Here is a 15,862-nt window from a genome sequence, read left to right on the forward strand (position 1 = left end):
TTTATTATCTTACACTTCTGGAGGCCAGAAGTTCTACTCGTCTAAAAGCAAGGTGTCGGCAGGGTGTTTGCCTTCTGGTGGCTCTAGGGGAGGACCCAGGCATATCTTTTCCAGGTTCTAGGAGCTGCCCCTTTTCCCTGGCTCACCTCACTCCGACCTCTGCTTCCTCCTTCACATCCCCTCTGACTCTTCCGCCTCCCTCCTTCACTTAGGACCATGTGATTACCTTAGGCCCACCCAGGTAATCCAGGATAATCTTCGCAGCACAAGATCCTTAACTTAATCACATGTGCAAAGTCCCTTTTGCCATTAAGGTAACGTATTCATAGATTCCAGGGAATAGGACACGGACATCTTTTTATTAATTGTACTTTTTTTTTAATCAGACAAGTTGTAGGTTTATATAAAAGTCATGTAAAAACTACAATATTCCCATATACCCCCATTGTTGACACTTAGCATTTGTGTGGTACCTTTGTTACAATTAACTAAAGAATATTAAAATATCACTGTTAACTGTAGTACATAGTTTGCATTAAGTGTACTTTCCCCATATATTTTTAGGGGGCCATTATTTTGCCTACCACATACAGAAATTGAGATGGAGTGTTCAGAAACTTTTATAGCAATTGGACAGAGTAATTTCATGTCCACTGAATGTAATAATAAAAAATTGAAGTTTTGTATTTTGCATGCCTTTTATTTTATTTTTCCAGTAAAATCATACTGATACAGCTATCAGTCTGCAATAAGCTGGAAACTTAAAAAATGGACCTTTACCACAGATAACTTGAGAAGACTGCTTTAGACCTTAGATATAATCAAGATCTATAATCAGCCAACCTGGGAGCCTTTTTTTAAAGAAATTTTTACTGTTTTCAGAATAACCACATAATTTGAAAAGTTGATCATCTGATTTAATGCTTTTGAGTTACAAATGGCTAACCTGAGGACAGGTTTTTAATCTGAAAATACTTCAGTTTGGTTTGGTAATGGCATAGCTCATTCCAGATTCAGTTCCATTCAAATTCCTGGTGCTAAATTTTTTTTAAAAAAATTTTTTTTATATTATAGAGAATAAAAGTAGAATCGAGAAGACTTAAATTGAATGCTGGGCAGGGGTGGTAGGGCAGGGGTTGAGGAATGAATTCAGCGTTTGGGTGATTGAGGATTTGGATGGTGGACCACTGATAGAGAACACAACAGGGTTTCTGGGGAAGGGCAGGAGATGAGTTTCCTTCTGGACATGTCAACCTGAGTTGTCTGAGGTGTCTAATAAGCAGAAGGAGAACAACCTAAGCTGAAGGTTGATTTAAATATAGACCATGACTGGAGCTATGCAAGACAGGCTTAGGTTCACAATAAAAGTATGAATCATCCCACGACTCTAATCCTATGAAGAGTAGCAAAGGAGGAACATATATTTCCTTAAAGGAATTAAACTATTTGTAAGTTTACTGTTCTTGGAAATAACCATGTCTGAAAAGTTCCTAAAAGAACACTTGGTACACTAGTGTTCTATTAATAAAAGGACACATCATCTCTAAGAGCATTCATCTCACAGTATTTTCTGTGTGAGGAAGGAGGATCATGAGCCTGGGGGAAGCAAGCCGGCTCCAGGCTTCTCCAAGTCCACATCTCTTTGCCTCCAACTCTCACATGTGGAAGGACAGGGAACCACAGACACACCTTTGTAAAAGGACGGTTCTCAAAACCTTTTTAACGTAGGTTTTCAATCACCTATCTAAATTCTTCTATCGGACTTGGTCTGCTCATTTTTCTATATATTCTGGAGTCAATTTTGATCATTTATATGCTACTACAAAAGCCAAGTCAGCAGCACCCTGTACTACTTCCAGCCTTTTACTTGTTACAGACGTAATGGGCAGAGGTGGGGATGGGAAGAAGGAGAGCTCCTATGATGTCACCCTATTACCATATCAGTTGTTGGGGATTGAATCATGACTCCCACACACTCAAGTCCTAATCCCCAGTCTTGTGGGTGTGAGCCCATTTGTAAATAGGACCTTTGAAGATGGATTATTGCAACAGCCTTATGACTGTGTGGTGGAGGATGCTAACTGCCACTCATTATCCATTCTCCCCTCCTCCCTCAGGGACAAATATCTGGACAACATGCATGAAAGATAAACTGTATTACCAGCTTCCCTTGCAGCTAGGTGTGGCCATTCAGAACAATTTCAGCATCCCAAAAATGCCCATGTTACACCTATTCTTCCCTCTCCCTCCCCTCAGAAACTCTGGTGGCTACTGCCTTTATATCAATGTTACAAGTTCTTCCATTGCTAGAATAATAATAATGTTTGCTCATTCCTCAATCTTGAGGAATGATTGAGAGGGACTTAGATTCCATGAGGCAGTTGGATGGAACTGTCTTGTTTGAAGTTGTAAATACTCTGTTTTTGGGGATGGGCATTGTCCATCTTCATCATTTTGTTAGTTGTACTGGGCAAGTTTGATGAACTGGAGAGGGAATGTTGCAATTCCACTGAGACTCAAGGTTCAACCGGCACATGAACAGATCAACGATTTAGGTCTCTTGTACATATATTTCATGATTATAATGTTAATTATAGGTTCAAACAAAAGGGGCAGAAGAGCCATGTATAGGGAAATTATAAATGAGTCTAACTCATTTATAATAATAAGTAATTATAAATAAACATCCCCCAACCACGACACCCTGCTCCAGTGACCCTCCACTGCCATATTTTCCAAAAGAACTATTTTGGAAAATACAAGCCACAACTGTATTTTCAACCACAGACCTCCACCTACCCAGAGTTCACCTTTTCCTTCCTCCAGCCCTCCCTCCAGTTCCATGGATAGTCCAACCTACCCATCCCCGACACTGCTTACCTCACACTCCAACAGCATCATCCCCACATCCACTGCCAAACCACCCCTTTCCACCATATCATATATTCTGCCCAACTTGAGCACTGGTTCAACCCTCTACTACCTTTCGGTCTCCTGGTAACCTATCTTCCAGACTCTGTCTCTGTGTGTCTCCTCCATAACACATCAGTTAGGTCATATGAGATAGGTCATGAAATAGTTGGCCTTTAGTGACTGACTTACTTCACTCAACATAAGGTGTTAGAGATTCATCCATGTTGTCGCATGTGTCACTACTTCATTCCTTCCTATAGTTGAGTGATATTCCATTGTATTAACTATATACCACATTTTGCTTATCCATTCATCTGTTGGTGGACACTTTGATTGCTTCCAACTTTTAACACTAGTGAATAATGCTGCTATGAGCACTGGCGTACAGATATCTGTTCATGTCCCTACTTTCAATGCTTTGAGGTATATAAATAATAGTGGAATTGCTGGATCATATGGCAGTTCTATAGTTAGCTTCCTAAGGAACTGCCAAACTGTCCTCCACAATGGCTACACCATTCTACATTCCCACCAGCTATGGATGACTATTCCCATTCCTCCATATTCTCTCTAACTTCTGTGATTTTCTGGTTGTTGTTTTTTTAAATAGCAGCCAGTCTAATAGGTGTAAGATGACATATCATTGTAATTTTGATTCTCATTTCCCTAATAGCTAGTGATATTGAGCATCTTTTCAAGTGTTTTTCAGTCATTTCTATTTCCTCTTTGGAAAAGTGTCTTCAAATCTCTTGCCCATTTTTTTAAAACCAATTTCTATATTTTTTAAAACATATTTTTTTAAAAGATACTTAGATTACACAAAATGTTACACACACAAGGGATTCCCATATGCCCCACTCCCCACACCTCCCACCCTTCCCCATACTAACAACTTCTTTCATTGGTGTGGTATATTCATTGCAATTGATGAACACATTTGGAGCACTGCCACTAAGCATGGATTATAGTTTACATTGCAGTTTACACTCTCTCCCACTCAATTCTGTAGGTTATTGCAAGATATTTTTTAAATGGGTTGTTTCTCTTTTTATTTTCGAGATGTAGGATTTCTTTATATATACTGAATATTAAACCCTTATTGTATAAATGGTTCCCAAACATTTTCTCCCATTGAGTAGGCTGCATTTTCACCTTCTTGACAAACTCCTTTGAAGCACAAAAGTTTATGATTTTGAGGAGGTCCCATGCATCTATTTTTTCTTTCATTGCTCACACTTTGGGTATAGTTTATAAAACATTTCCTACTACAAGATCTCACAGATACCTTATCGTCTAGAAGCTTTATGGTCTTGGCTCTTATATTCAGGTCTTTGATTCATCTTGAATTAATTTGTATAGGGCATGAGAGGATGTTCCTCTCTCATATATTTGGATATGGATATCCATTTCTCCCAGCACCATTTGTTGAAGAGGCCATTCTGTCCCAGCTGAGTGGGCTTGGAGGCCTCATCAAATATCAGTTGGCTGTATATGCATGGATCTATATCAGAACTCTCAATTTGGTTCTATTGGTCAGTATATCTATCCTTGTGCCAATACCATTCAGTTTGGTTTTTTTGTTTTGTTTTGTTTTTTTATTTCTCTCCCTTTCCCTTCCACCCCACCCCCACCCCCATTCTCTGTGTGTTCTTCTGTGACTGCTTCTATCCTTATCAGCGGCACTCGGAATCTGTGTTTCTTTTTGTTGCATCATCTTGCTGCGTCAGCTCTCCATGTGTGCGGTGCCATTCTTGGGCAGGTTGCACTTTCTTTTGCACTGGGCAGCTCTCCTTACAGGGCACACTCCTTAAGCATGGGACTCCCCTATGCAGGGGACACCCCTGCGTGGCAGGGCACTCCTTGAGTGCATCAGCACTGCGCATAGGTCAGCTCCACACAGGTCAAGGAGGCCAGGGGTTTGAACCGCGGACCTCCCATGTAGTAGGCGGACACCCTATCCATTGGGCCAAGTTTGTTTTTTTTTAAAGATTTATTTATTTCTCCCCCCATCCTTGCCCCCATTGTCTGTGCCCCCCTCTCTGTGTCCATTCACTATGTGTTCTTCTGTGTCTGCTTGTATTCTCATTAGCCTGCTCCAGGAACCGATCCTAGGATCTTCCAGAGTAGGAGAGAGACAATCATTCCCTTGTACCACCTCAGCTCCCCAATCTGCTGCATCTCTTATTATCTCTCCTCTCTGTCTCTTTTTGTTGCATCATCTTGCTGCACCAGCTCTCTGCTAGGGCCAGCACTCCTGCACAGGGCAGCAGTCCCATGTGGGGCAGCACTCCTGTGTGGAGCAGTATTCTGCGCAGGCCAGCACACTGCGTGGGCCAGTTTGCCTTCACCAGGAGGCCTGGGCATTGAACCCTGGACCTTCTATATGGTAGACAGGAGCCCAATTCCTTGAGCCACATCTGCTTCCTTACCATTCAGTTTTGACCACTGTAGCTTTGTAGTATGCTTTAAAATCAGGTAGCGTGATTCCTCCTATTTCTTTTTTCTTTTTCAAAATGTTTTTGGCTATTATGCCCCCACTACTTTTCTGAGCACATTTCACACAAATACCCCTCTTGCTCACTCCATTTCTGGCACATGATATGCCATTCTCTCTGATATCCACCAAACTCACTCCCTCACTTTCTGCTGTCCACCCCAGCATGGAAGTCTCTAATACTTGTTTCCATCATAGCAATTATCACCTCCTGGCATATTATGTGTGTTTGCTTATTTTCTGTGCCCCCACCACAACAAGGATACATTACTTGGGACCTAATCTGTTCTGATCACTACTCTATCCCAGTCAGTATCCAACTTAGAAAACAGAAATAAACAGGTTATTTAAAAAGACAGGATTCAAAGCAAGGAATAGTTACATACACGATAGAAGAGGTTGAGAAATCACCCATGAGATAATGAGGCAACTCAGAGATTAGCACTAGCATACGGTCATCACTGCCCCCAAACTGGAGGGATAGAGGAGCACGACACGGAGCTGAAGCCCAGGGACTGGGGCCACCACACAGAAGAAGGAAAAATATTGGGTCTGACGCTGCCCCAAGCACAGTGAAGGCAAAGTGGGGAGGGAAAAGGTGGGAATACCTGGCTCTTCCTTTCCTCCTGCTCCATCTTTCAGCTTTGCCAAGTCCAGCAGAACCCAGCTGATATGGGAGACTGAGAAATGCAGCCTTTGTGGCCAGAGATAAGCAAAAGAGCAAAAAATGGGACCTGCACACCCAGTACCTAGGGCCTGGCATATAATACAATCCTAGCAATCCTGACAAATATTATAATGTTTTAATAAATGCATATATTTAACAGATAAAAGCACATAACTTTTCTACTTGAAGAAGGGGTTGGAAACCAGGGACCCAGAACCCCGTAAGTTACCAAGTATGGTAGACATTACAAATGTTTACCAAACTGTTGGGCTTTCCTCCCCTCCCCAAACACAAGACAACTATGTTACAAACCCTCTTGCCACTGGGTGGCAGCTTGGGCTTACTTCTGGCCAGTGGCCTGTGGGTCATTTCCAGGCCAAAGCATTTAAGAGCTGGAACACAATTCTCCTTGCTCTCTCTCCCTTTCCCAGCAAACCCTGAAGCATCATGGTAAAATGAAGTTTCCAAAAGATCGAAATAATATCCTGGAACATTCAGCTCCCACATAGAGTATCGATAATATCTTTCCAGGAGAATCACCCAGACTTTCAAGTGGACTTTGTGTGAGTGAGAGAGAAAATTTTGCTGTTTGAGGCCATTGAGACTTTGGTGCTTGTTTTCGTTTCCCAACTGCTAAAACAGGAAAAATTACTCATCCCATCCGCAACCCCAACTTCTTTCCTCCAGCCAGGTAAAGCCCATTGCCATTGGGGGGCTCTCTGCCCATCCTCACTTCTATCCTAATTTCCAGACACTTTAGGAAGCCTTCACAAACTGGGGCTCCCAAGATAAACCACAATCATCTCTCCATGAACCCAAACGTGAGGAGGAGGAACTTTCTCAGGATCTTCCTTTTAGTGTTGCTTTATCTCCCTGTCTGAGTTGCCCACTCTGGATCTCTCTTAACTTCCTATCTCCCCAGACCTCTCCCACCCTTTTAGTCTCTTCCTTCCTATCTTTCTTCATATGTGCCACCACCTCTTTGTAGGTCTCTGCCCATCCATGCTTCTATACCTCATTCCCATACCAAACCTCAGTCATCAAGAATGAAATTCTGATCCATGTGACAATTGGTTTGATCTTAAAGACACAAAATGACAAATATTATATGACCTTACTGATATGAAATAATTGCAAAAAGCAAATACATAGGGTTAGAAACAAGTTACAGAGGCCAAGGTGAGGGTAAGGAATGGGAAATTAATGTTTAAATCATACAGAGTTTCTATTTGGGGTGATGAAAAAGTTTTGGGAATGGATTGACGTCATGCTAGCACAACATTGTGAACAGAATTAACAACACTGAATTACATATTTTCATGCAGCTAAAAGGGGAAATTTTAGGTTGTATATGTTACTAGAATAAAATTTTCAAAATAAAAGCCATAGGACTGTATAATACAGTAAAGCCTAATGTAAACCATGGACTATAGTTAATAGTACAGTTACAATACTCTTTCATCAACTGTAACAAATGTACCACACCGATACAAAGTGTTAATAATAGGTTAGGGGTATATGAGAACTCCTTTCTGCATGACTTTTCTGTAAACCTACAACTTCCCTAATAAAAAAAAAATGTTTTTTAAAGTCACCCCCTCTCCTTATTCTTTCATACATTCCATGCCATGAGCATGTGTGGTCAGGTCAAGAGGCTGCACCTAGGAGCCTTGCAATCCTGCCCCAGGGGCCCTTCCTCAATAACAGTTCCAGAGCCCAGACCACCGCCTCAAAAGAAGCCTCCTTCAGTTTCCCTTCTCCCTCTATCCTCCACTTCTCCCCAGATCCATTGATCCTTCTTGCTCCTGTAAGCAGTTACTTTGCTCTTTGGCAAGTGTTTTCCCAGGTTCAGTGCCAGCACCAGCTTATTATTCACTTCGTCATTGCTGTTACCCTGCAGCCCACTCTCTCAAGGTCATGGTAAAACTGGGCTTGGAAGGGAGAGGAGGCAGTGGTAGAGACATGGACCCTGTAATAGAAGATTTTCTAAGTCACCTGGATGCCTACTTCTCCTTCAAAGACAATCAACCAACTGAGTCCTAAGCCTGGAATGTCTCTCTGGAGGCTTGGGAAGGATGGGAGCACTGACAAACCACAAGTGGTTTTATCGCTTAGGGGCTCTGATAGGCCTTTGGTGGAGAAAGGTGAGGTTCCCCTGGGCAATGAGAGACAACAACTAAAGTAACCAGCATCCAGAAGGGTGCCTGGCACCCTTATGAATGAATTAATGCAAAATAAAGTGAAAGTAGTTAGGAGAGAGGGGCTAAGGAGAGAGTCAATAGCTAGATGTTGCTGAAGGTCCAGGGAGAGAAGCTGGCAGGAGGATGAGAGGCCTAAAGAGGAGGTTGGACAGAGAGAACTGTGTGCCAGGCCTAGCCAGTGAGCTGTAGGGTGACTGTGGTCAATATTAAATTGTCATGCCATGTTGTCAGCCCAAGCCTTCAGCAAAAGTCTGTCTTAACCAATAGTTTCATCTTGGTAGTGCACAGGAGAATTCAGAGAAAGGGGGCTAAGTCTCATGTTTGGGGGATTCAAAGCCAATTGATTGACTGGGAACTAGGTACCAAGGAGACCGGAGGTTCTGCAAGAAGAGGAAATCATAGAAAAAGATGATCATGGGAAGAGCAGCTCCCTGGGGAGTCACTGCTATTTGGGGGAGTGAGCTGGACTTCCCCTGTCTGTGATTTTTCCTATTTAAAAGGAGATATTACAGAAAGTTGGAGGATAAGGAAGCTCCCAGCCTTGAGATAGATACATTTATAAATAGACGACCATTATATGTATCTACACAGAAAAGTTGCATACATACAGCAAAAGGTAAAGCCCGAGTAAAGAATCATGTTATCATTCCATTTCCACTATACATAGGAAATATGTATTTCTACCAGGGTCCTAACCTCTTTCCCTTGTTTCTAAATTGCGAAGTAAGCTAATTCTGCTATATCCAGCTGGTCCTTTCCTTGTTGCCACCTCAGAACAGGAAGAGAGGGAGGGAATAGAATTCTCCCCAGAAGTGAGCCCCAGGAACCAGGGATGTGGCTATTTGGGGGCCTTTCAGGACCAATGGCCTCCTGAGGTTCCTGGAAGCTGAGCAGGATCAGGAGGCCTGTGTCCTTTATACCCCACTGGGCAGCTCCTTTCCTTACCCCAGCTCCCTCCCCAAACCCTGCTCTCACGGAACTAACAGGAACATAAAATTTCCCATTGTCCAAGTCATTTCCATGAGGGGATTCACAATTCATGTATCTGGGCCTGACTCCCTGGTGCCTCCAGGGATTAAAGAGATGGATCACAAAGGCTGAAGGTTGACAAGGACCCAGACCCAATTCAGGTCCAATCAGAACTTTAGAACTGGCTCCAACTGCCAAGGGTAGAGAAGGGCAGAGAGCCAAGCAGGCAGCCCCTTGCCTCCTGTTTCAGGACTCCATCTTATAGCACTCTACCCTAAAAACCATCCCAGTCTTCACACTCCCTCCTCCTCACATCTATGTCACTGCCACTGAGCTCATTTGTCCTGTTTTGCCTCTCCGCTTGTGCATCCAAAACTCACATTAAGTAGTCTCCCACCTTGCCCTGTGTTGTTTAGGCTAATGTGTCAACTCAGCCAGGTAATTGTGCCCAGTTGTTTGGTCAAGCAAGCACTGGGCTAATTGATACAAGGACATTTATAGGTTTTAGTCACCACTGACTTTACTGCATAGATAGCTGATTACATCTACATCAATCAAGGAGATTGCCATCAGCAATGAGTGATGAGTGATGCTTTATCAAATCAGTTGAATGCCTTAAAAGGGAAGGTGATTTCAGCATTCAGAGAGAAACTTTCCCAGCTCATCGTTGGACAGCCAACATCTCCTGGAAACTCACCAAGCACCTTTGCTGGACTTTCATCAGAGCCCTGGTTTGCAGCCTGCCTGCAGAACCTGGACTTGTGCATTCCCATGGTCATGTGTGAGACTTATAAAATTGCATACTATTGACAGATATCTCCTGCTGATTCTGTTCCTTAGAGAACCCTTACTAATACAAGCCCTGACTGCTACCTCCTATCCTTTCAAACCCTGCCTCATAAGTTTCTTCCTTTAGGAAGTCTGAATGTATTGCTCCTCTCCCCACCTCCACCCCCCAACAATTTCCCAAGATGTCTCAGGGACCCATCACTTTGGGACAAAGGAATATAGCTTTCACTAAATATGTCAGTGGCCTTGTCAAGGCCAAGTCCAGTGTGATGACAAGGTAAGAACTGCTTTGTCACCAACAAACCAGAATGGTCTACCTCTAAGTGGCCATGATCCCCTTCAAGCCAGTCATCCTGAGATATAATATACTTACTCCAAAAGAGTGTTCATTGCCTTAAAAGATTTTATGGAAACTCCCCTTTTAAAATGACCTTTAGAAACATTATGGCAGTCCACACAGGCCAGAAAGCCTGATATTTCTGTAGCCAAGCACAGTTTCCATCTTAATCTCACCTACCCCTACCCAATATTCCTCACCGTTGGATCTTAATGACATAAAGACTGAAACAACTGTTTCCAAACATCAACTCAGCCCTCAAAAGACTGTGATGTATCACACTGAGACTATTCAAAGCCCGGGACATGTATTTTAAGGGGTTTTTCTGGTTAATGCATATAAAATTCATCTCCCTTTTCTTCTCACCATACGTGGTACACTTGACTGAACTAGCCGTCACCTTGCGTGCACTCAGGGAACAGCCCACCCTGGCAATGCCAGCAGGTACTTGATAGGAAGACCCATGATGCTGCTCATCATAGTCAGATGACCAAAGAACACCGACTTTTATCTGTGTCTTGGATAGGCAAGGTGTCTCCCCCATCAGACTAGGAGCTCCTAGCAGGATCTGGGTCATTCCCACCTGCTGCATCCCATATTCTCCACTCCCCACTGTCAAGGACAGGGCTCTGCACACAGGTAAGAGAACTAGAGAGAAGACACACAGGACATGAGAGGAGTCAGACGGAAAACCACAGGGATTTTCAACCAGGTCTATATGGAGGAAAGCCTCCCAGGCTGCCACACACAAAGGGGTATGTTTTCTTAACCATCTCAGAAGAAAAAGAGAAAAACACTTTCTGGAGTAACCCCTACCTTTCCCAACTGATTCACTTGGGTCACTTTTTTTAATTAATGAAAAAGTCTTTATCACACAGGTCCCTGCCCTCATTCCTGAGAGTATATTCCTAGGTCTTCAAAGGGAGAAAGGCAAGCAGGGCTGGAGCTGGTGAAGTAGTTCTTGCTGGAGGTTCTGAGTCAGGAACTCTGGGAGCTAATTTCCTCTGGAAGAGGCCGCTGCTAATAGCAGAACCTGCTCCTGCTGGACTTTCAGTGATCTGTCAAGACTGACTTTGGAGACTGCAGATAGGAGGATCCACTCCTGCCTACACATCTCCACATGACACACACGTACTCTGTCACGCACGCGTGTGCACACACACACACAGCCCACCTGGATTCCTCCACCTCAAGGCTTCCTGTTCCTTTCAAGGTCCCTGCTGCCCTCTTACCACATGGAAACCCTCAGGCATGGAGCACTTCTCCAACTCCCTTGCTCCCCACATCCAACCAGCCACCAAGTCCTGTCCTTGTAGATGCTGCAGTGTTTATCCACCCATCTCACCCCCACTGCAATCCCTCTCTTCTAGGGGCTCCCTATTATGGGTTAGATGAATCACAAAATATTTCCCTTCAGTTGAATATTATTCTTAGACTGTTAACTTTTCATTACATTGATTTCTCTGACCCCAGTGCCCAACAGCTGCAAAGGGGCAAGGGGAATAGTGTAGGGTGGGAAAACGTGGGCTGGGCCTCATCTGTCTCACATGTACCAGAACCAGACCTCATACACCCATGACCCAGATCCTGCCAGCCCATGGGAAGAAGATGAAGTTTATATGGAGCTTGATAGTAAACTTAGTAAAATTTCAAGGATGGACCCTTAGGCGGCGGACATGGCCCAGTGGTTAGGGTGTCCATCTACCACATGGGAGGTCTGCAGTTCAAACCCCGGGCCTCCTTGACCCGTGTGGAGCTGGCCCATGCGCGGTGCTGACGCGCGCAAGGAGTGTTGTGCCATGCAGTGGTGTCCCCTGCAAGGGGGAGCCCCACACGCAAGGAATGCGCCCGTAAGGAGAGCCACCCAGCGCAAAAGAAAGTGCAGCCTGTCCAGGAATGGTGCCGCACACATGGAGAGCTGACGCAGCAAGATGACGCAACAAAAAGAAACACAGATTCCCGGGCCGCTGACAACAATAGAAGCGGACAAAGAAGACACAGCAAATAGACACAGAGAACAGACAACGGGGGAGGGTGGGAGGAGGGAAAAAAGGTGGACCCTTAATAATCAAATGAACAAAAAGTTATGGAACTTGCTGAGGAAAGGGAAAGGAAGATAAGCAAAGCACACCAGGGGGCAATAATTGCAGGAAAATAAAGCTGATGTTTCCACCACACCAGATTCAAACTGCTCAATAAACTGGCTACTACTGTCTCCAAAAATCAAATCAACCCACAGAAGACCAAGATTTGCCACATGATGACTCTCAAGGACTGAACCAGGGATCTTCTAAGGCATCTAGTTAAAAAGTCAGCTCCGTTGTTTTCCCCTCACACCTCCCCCATTGGCCAAGGTGAAGGGTAAAAAGTGTGAAGGGAGTGAAGCAGCACCAACCAGTGCTTGGCAGAGGAGACTGTCGATCACAGCAGTCAGTGTCAGATGGTCCTCTAGACACAACCTTTTGGATCTGTGAACTGCCTGCCCTGATGAGTCTGTGTGTCACTTCTTCTCTTTGGAGTTTATTATACCTCCCACTTCCAGGCAAGGTCTGCACAGAGGGGCAGAGCACTGGGGAAAGACGTTCAAAAAGATTTGGTGGATGGAGAATACCACAGCTTTGCAAACAGATATTTATCAGCTTTCACAGGGCTTCATGGAGAACAGCTCTTCATCAGAACAACACATGGGATGGGAGGCAGGAGGAGTCTTCTTTTTAACAGAGGGTGTCCTCCCCTATACACACGTTCAATTCCTTCCTTTTTCTTACATTTTGGAATAACGTGGAACCTGAGGCCTATTATAAAAAAATGGGAAAAAAATACCATAGAGTACATGTCCCTACTTCTCAAACCCCCATTTCTGTAAATAATCTCCTATTAATTCCTTAAGTTAGGAGTGAGGCAATTGAAAAAACAGAGCAATGGTAAGTAGTGAGGTATAGAAAGACCCTCATCTGTGGCAGTTCCGAGGCTGGTGCCAGAGATTATCCAATCTCCTGTTAGTAAAGACTCAGGCAAACTGTAAAGTTTGCAATGGTTGATTCTAATGCACTATTGCTAGGGGCTGTGTGGTCCGGAGTCAAGGTTCTCCCTCTGCCCAGCCACCCACCCCTACCCTACACATACACACACACACCCATTCAGACAACAAACACACACACTCACACACACCAGTACAAGCCCAGCCTCAAACCCACAGACATGCAGCACTTGGGCATTTCCCACTCTCACCTCACCTAATCAACCCCCAAGTCCATGCTCCCTTTGAACATCTCTCCAACACATCTCAACCCCACTGACCATGAAGTACATCAGACCCTCACTCTCTCTCTTCTGGGAGATCCTCCATTAGAAGCCAGATTAATCTCAAATTCTTTTGATCTCAATTTTAATCTCAGTCCTGACTGTGAATTCCTTGAGGATAGGAATTTTCATTTTCATCTCTCTATAACCAGTGACTGACAAAAAGTTTATCTGATGAATAAATGGGGCCCAAGCCTACTTGCCGTGACCCATATCCAACTAACCGCACATACACAAACACACACACACAACCTACCCCCATACTGGTAGAAACTCTCCTGAATGCTCTTGATCAAAGAACAACTGATGCCCAGACCCACCAATTCCTGACCACTTTATTTCCACCTCATGTTGAGCCCACCATCTTTCGCAGACCTACCCGAACTTCTTCCCTCTGTACTGGCCCCTGTCACAAGCAGCCATTCAGATGGGGAAGGACTCCTTCCACCAAGCCAAGCAAGATGGCTTAACCCAGCTTCCGAAATTTCCCATAGGGCTGGTCCTGGAGAACCTCACACAGGTCATGCTCCACAGAATGCCACAGCAACCCACAACCAAAACTCCTGACCCAGGCTTGGAGGGAAGGGAGCAGATTCAGAGAACTCCAGGAAAAACTTTAGGTAGGAAATGATTCCTAATCTAAGTCTTTAAAAACTAGTAGATTTAGACAAGCTACTAAAATAAGGCAAGAGGTCTCAGGGTTGATGGAACAACATGGAAAAAAGTTCAAGCCAATGAAAAACTAGATCTACTGAGAAATTTTTTTTTTAAATTCTGGAGTGTCAAAAGCATGAAGTCCAAATGAGGGGTTGAGGAGAAAAGAAACTAAAGATATATGTAAGGGCCAGATCATAAATGTCCCTGTTTCTCTGCTAAATATTAGGGTTTTATCTTTAAGAGCAGTTGGGAGGCTTTAGAAGATTGTAAGCAGAGGAGTGACAGGATCGTATCTGCATTTTAAAAATGAACCATTATAATGCTATTTCTTCATTAGGTGGGATATAATAAGGGCTTGGGTTAAAATAACGACAGTGAAAATAGGGAAAGGGGAAGAACCAAGAAAATTCAACATGATTAGGGTTGCATGACTAATTAGGTGTGAAGATAAGTGAGAAATCTAGGGAAACTCCAAGGTTTCTGACTTGGCCATTTGCAGATATATTCAAGGCAAAGGGCAGGATGAGAAATACAGAGGAAAAGTATGGTGGGGGAGAAAAGTAATAAGGAGGCCAGTTTCCACCTGCGAATTTTAAGACACCTGCAGCTCTTTCAGCAGAGATCCACTGGAAAGTTATGTATAATTGTCTAGAAGTCAGAAGAGAGACCTGGGATAGAGATAAAGAGGTGAAGTCACCAGTAGGAAAAGATGGTTGAAGTCATACAGAGGCACTGGGCATGGAAACGAACTTAGTACGTTTATAACTCAGTCACTATAAAGGCTGACTGCAAATGGATACTGCTGACAGCACCCTGGCAGCATGGGGATATTAAAACTAATAAAATAAGCAATTGTAGATAACTCTTTTGAAAAATTTCACTCAGGTAGGGAAAAAGAGAAATGAGGTAGTAGTATGTGTTAAGGAAGTTTTTTAAGAAGGGAAATATTAAATTATGTTTCTTTGAAATAAAAAATGATCCTATAAAAATAAAAATCAATTATTCATGAGAGATAGAGAATTCAGGAGCATCCCTTGACTAGTGCACAAGATACAGGTCAGCTTTAGCTGGAGCTAGAACAGGAAGGAAGGTAGAGTATGTGGTAAAGATACTGAGAGATTTATATTTCCCATTACAGAAAATAAGGCAGTTCTAGTCCTACACTTTTATTTTTACTCATTTATTTCCTATTTATATATGAGCATTTATTGAATATTAGCTGAGGCAAGCTTACATAGGTAAAGGAGCAGATTCATGGAAAATTCAAGAAGAGAAAGCTATGTGTAAAATAGTCATCTGGGTGAACAGGGAAGCATATTTACTAGGGAAATGTTGTAGGACTGATGGACAGTGATAAGTACCTAGTGAGGTTTAAGCAAACTTAAACCAAGACTAGCCAGCATATTATATTCTCCAACAATGTTCAGCTGAAGGAGTGTAGACACTGTAATGCATTGAATTGTGAACCTCAGTTTGGACATGTTCTTGTCTTGGTCCTCCTTCTGGTGGATAGGATCTCTTGAAGATGTTAC

At 43.4% G+C, this 15,862-nt stretch overlaps 1 long non-coding RNA gene and 1 other non-coding gene across 2 annotated transcripts in view; both read right to left on the minus strand.

Annotated features, from left to right (window-relative positions):
- LOC131280571 (uncharacterized) overlaps positions 1–15,862 on the minus strand; it is a 155,818-nt gene that overhangs the window by 41,421 nt on the left and 98,535 nt on the right. The window lies entirely within an intron of this gene.
- On the minus strand, positions 1,571–1,702 carry LOC111765188 (small nucleolar RNA SNORA38). Its single transcript, XR_002797592.2, has one exon. It is a non-coding gene; the product is annotated as a small nucleolar RNA SNORA38 (small nucleolar RNA).

The sequence above is a fragment of the Dasypus novemcinctus genome, chromosome 12 (assembly GCF_030445035.2).
Source record: "Dasypus novemcinctus isolate mDasNov1 chromosome 12, mDasNov1.1.hap2, whole genome shotgun sequence".
Taxonomy (NCBI): Eukaryota; Metazoa; Chordata; class Mammalia; order Cingulata; family Dasypodidae; genus Dasypus; species Dasypus novemcinctus.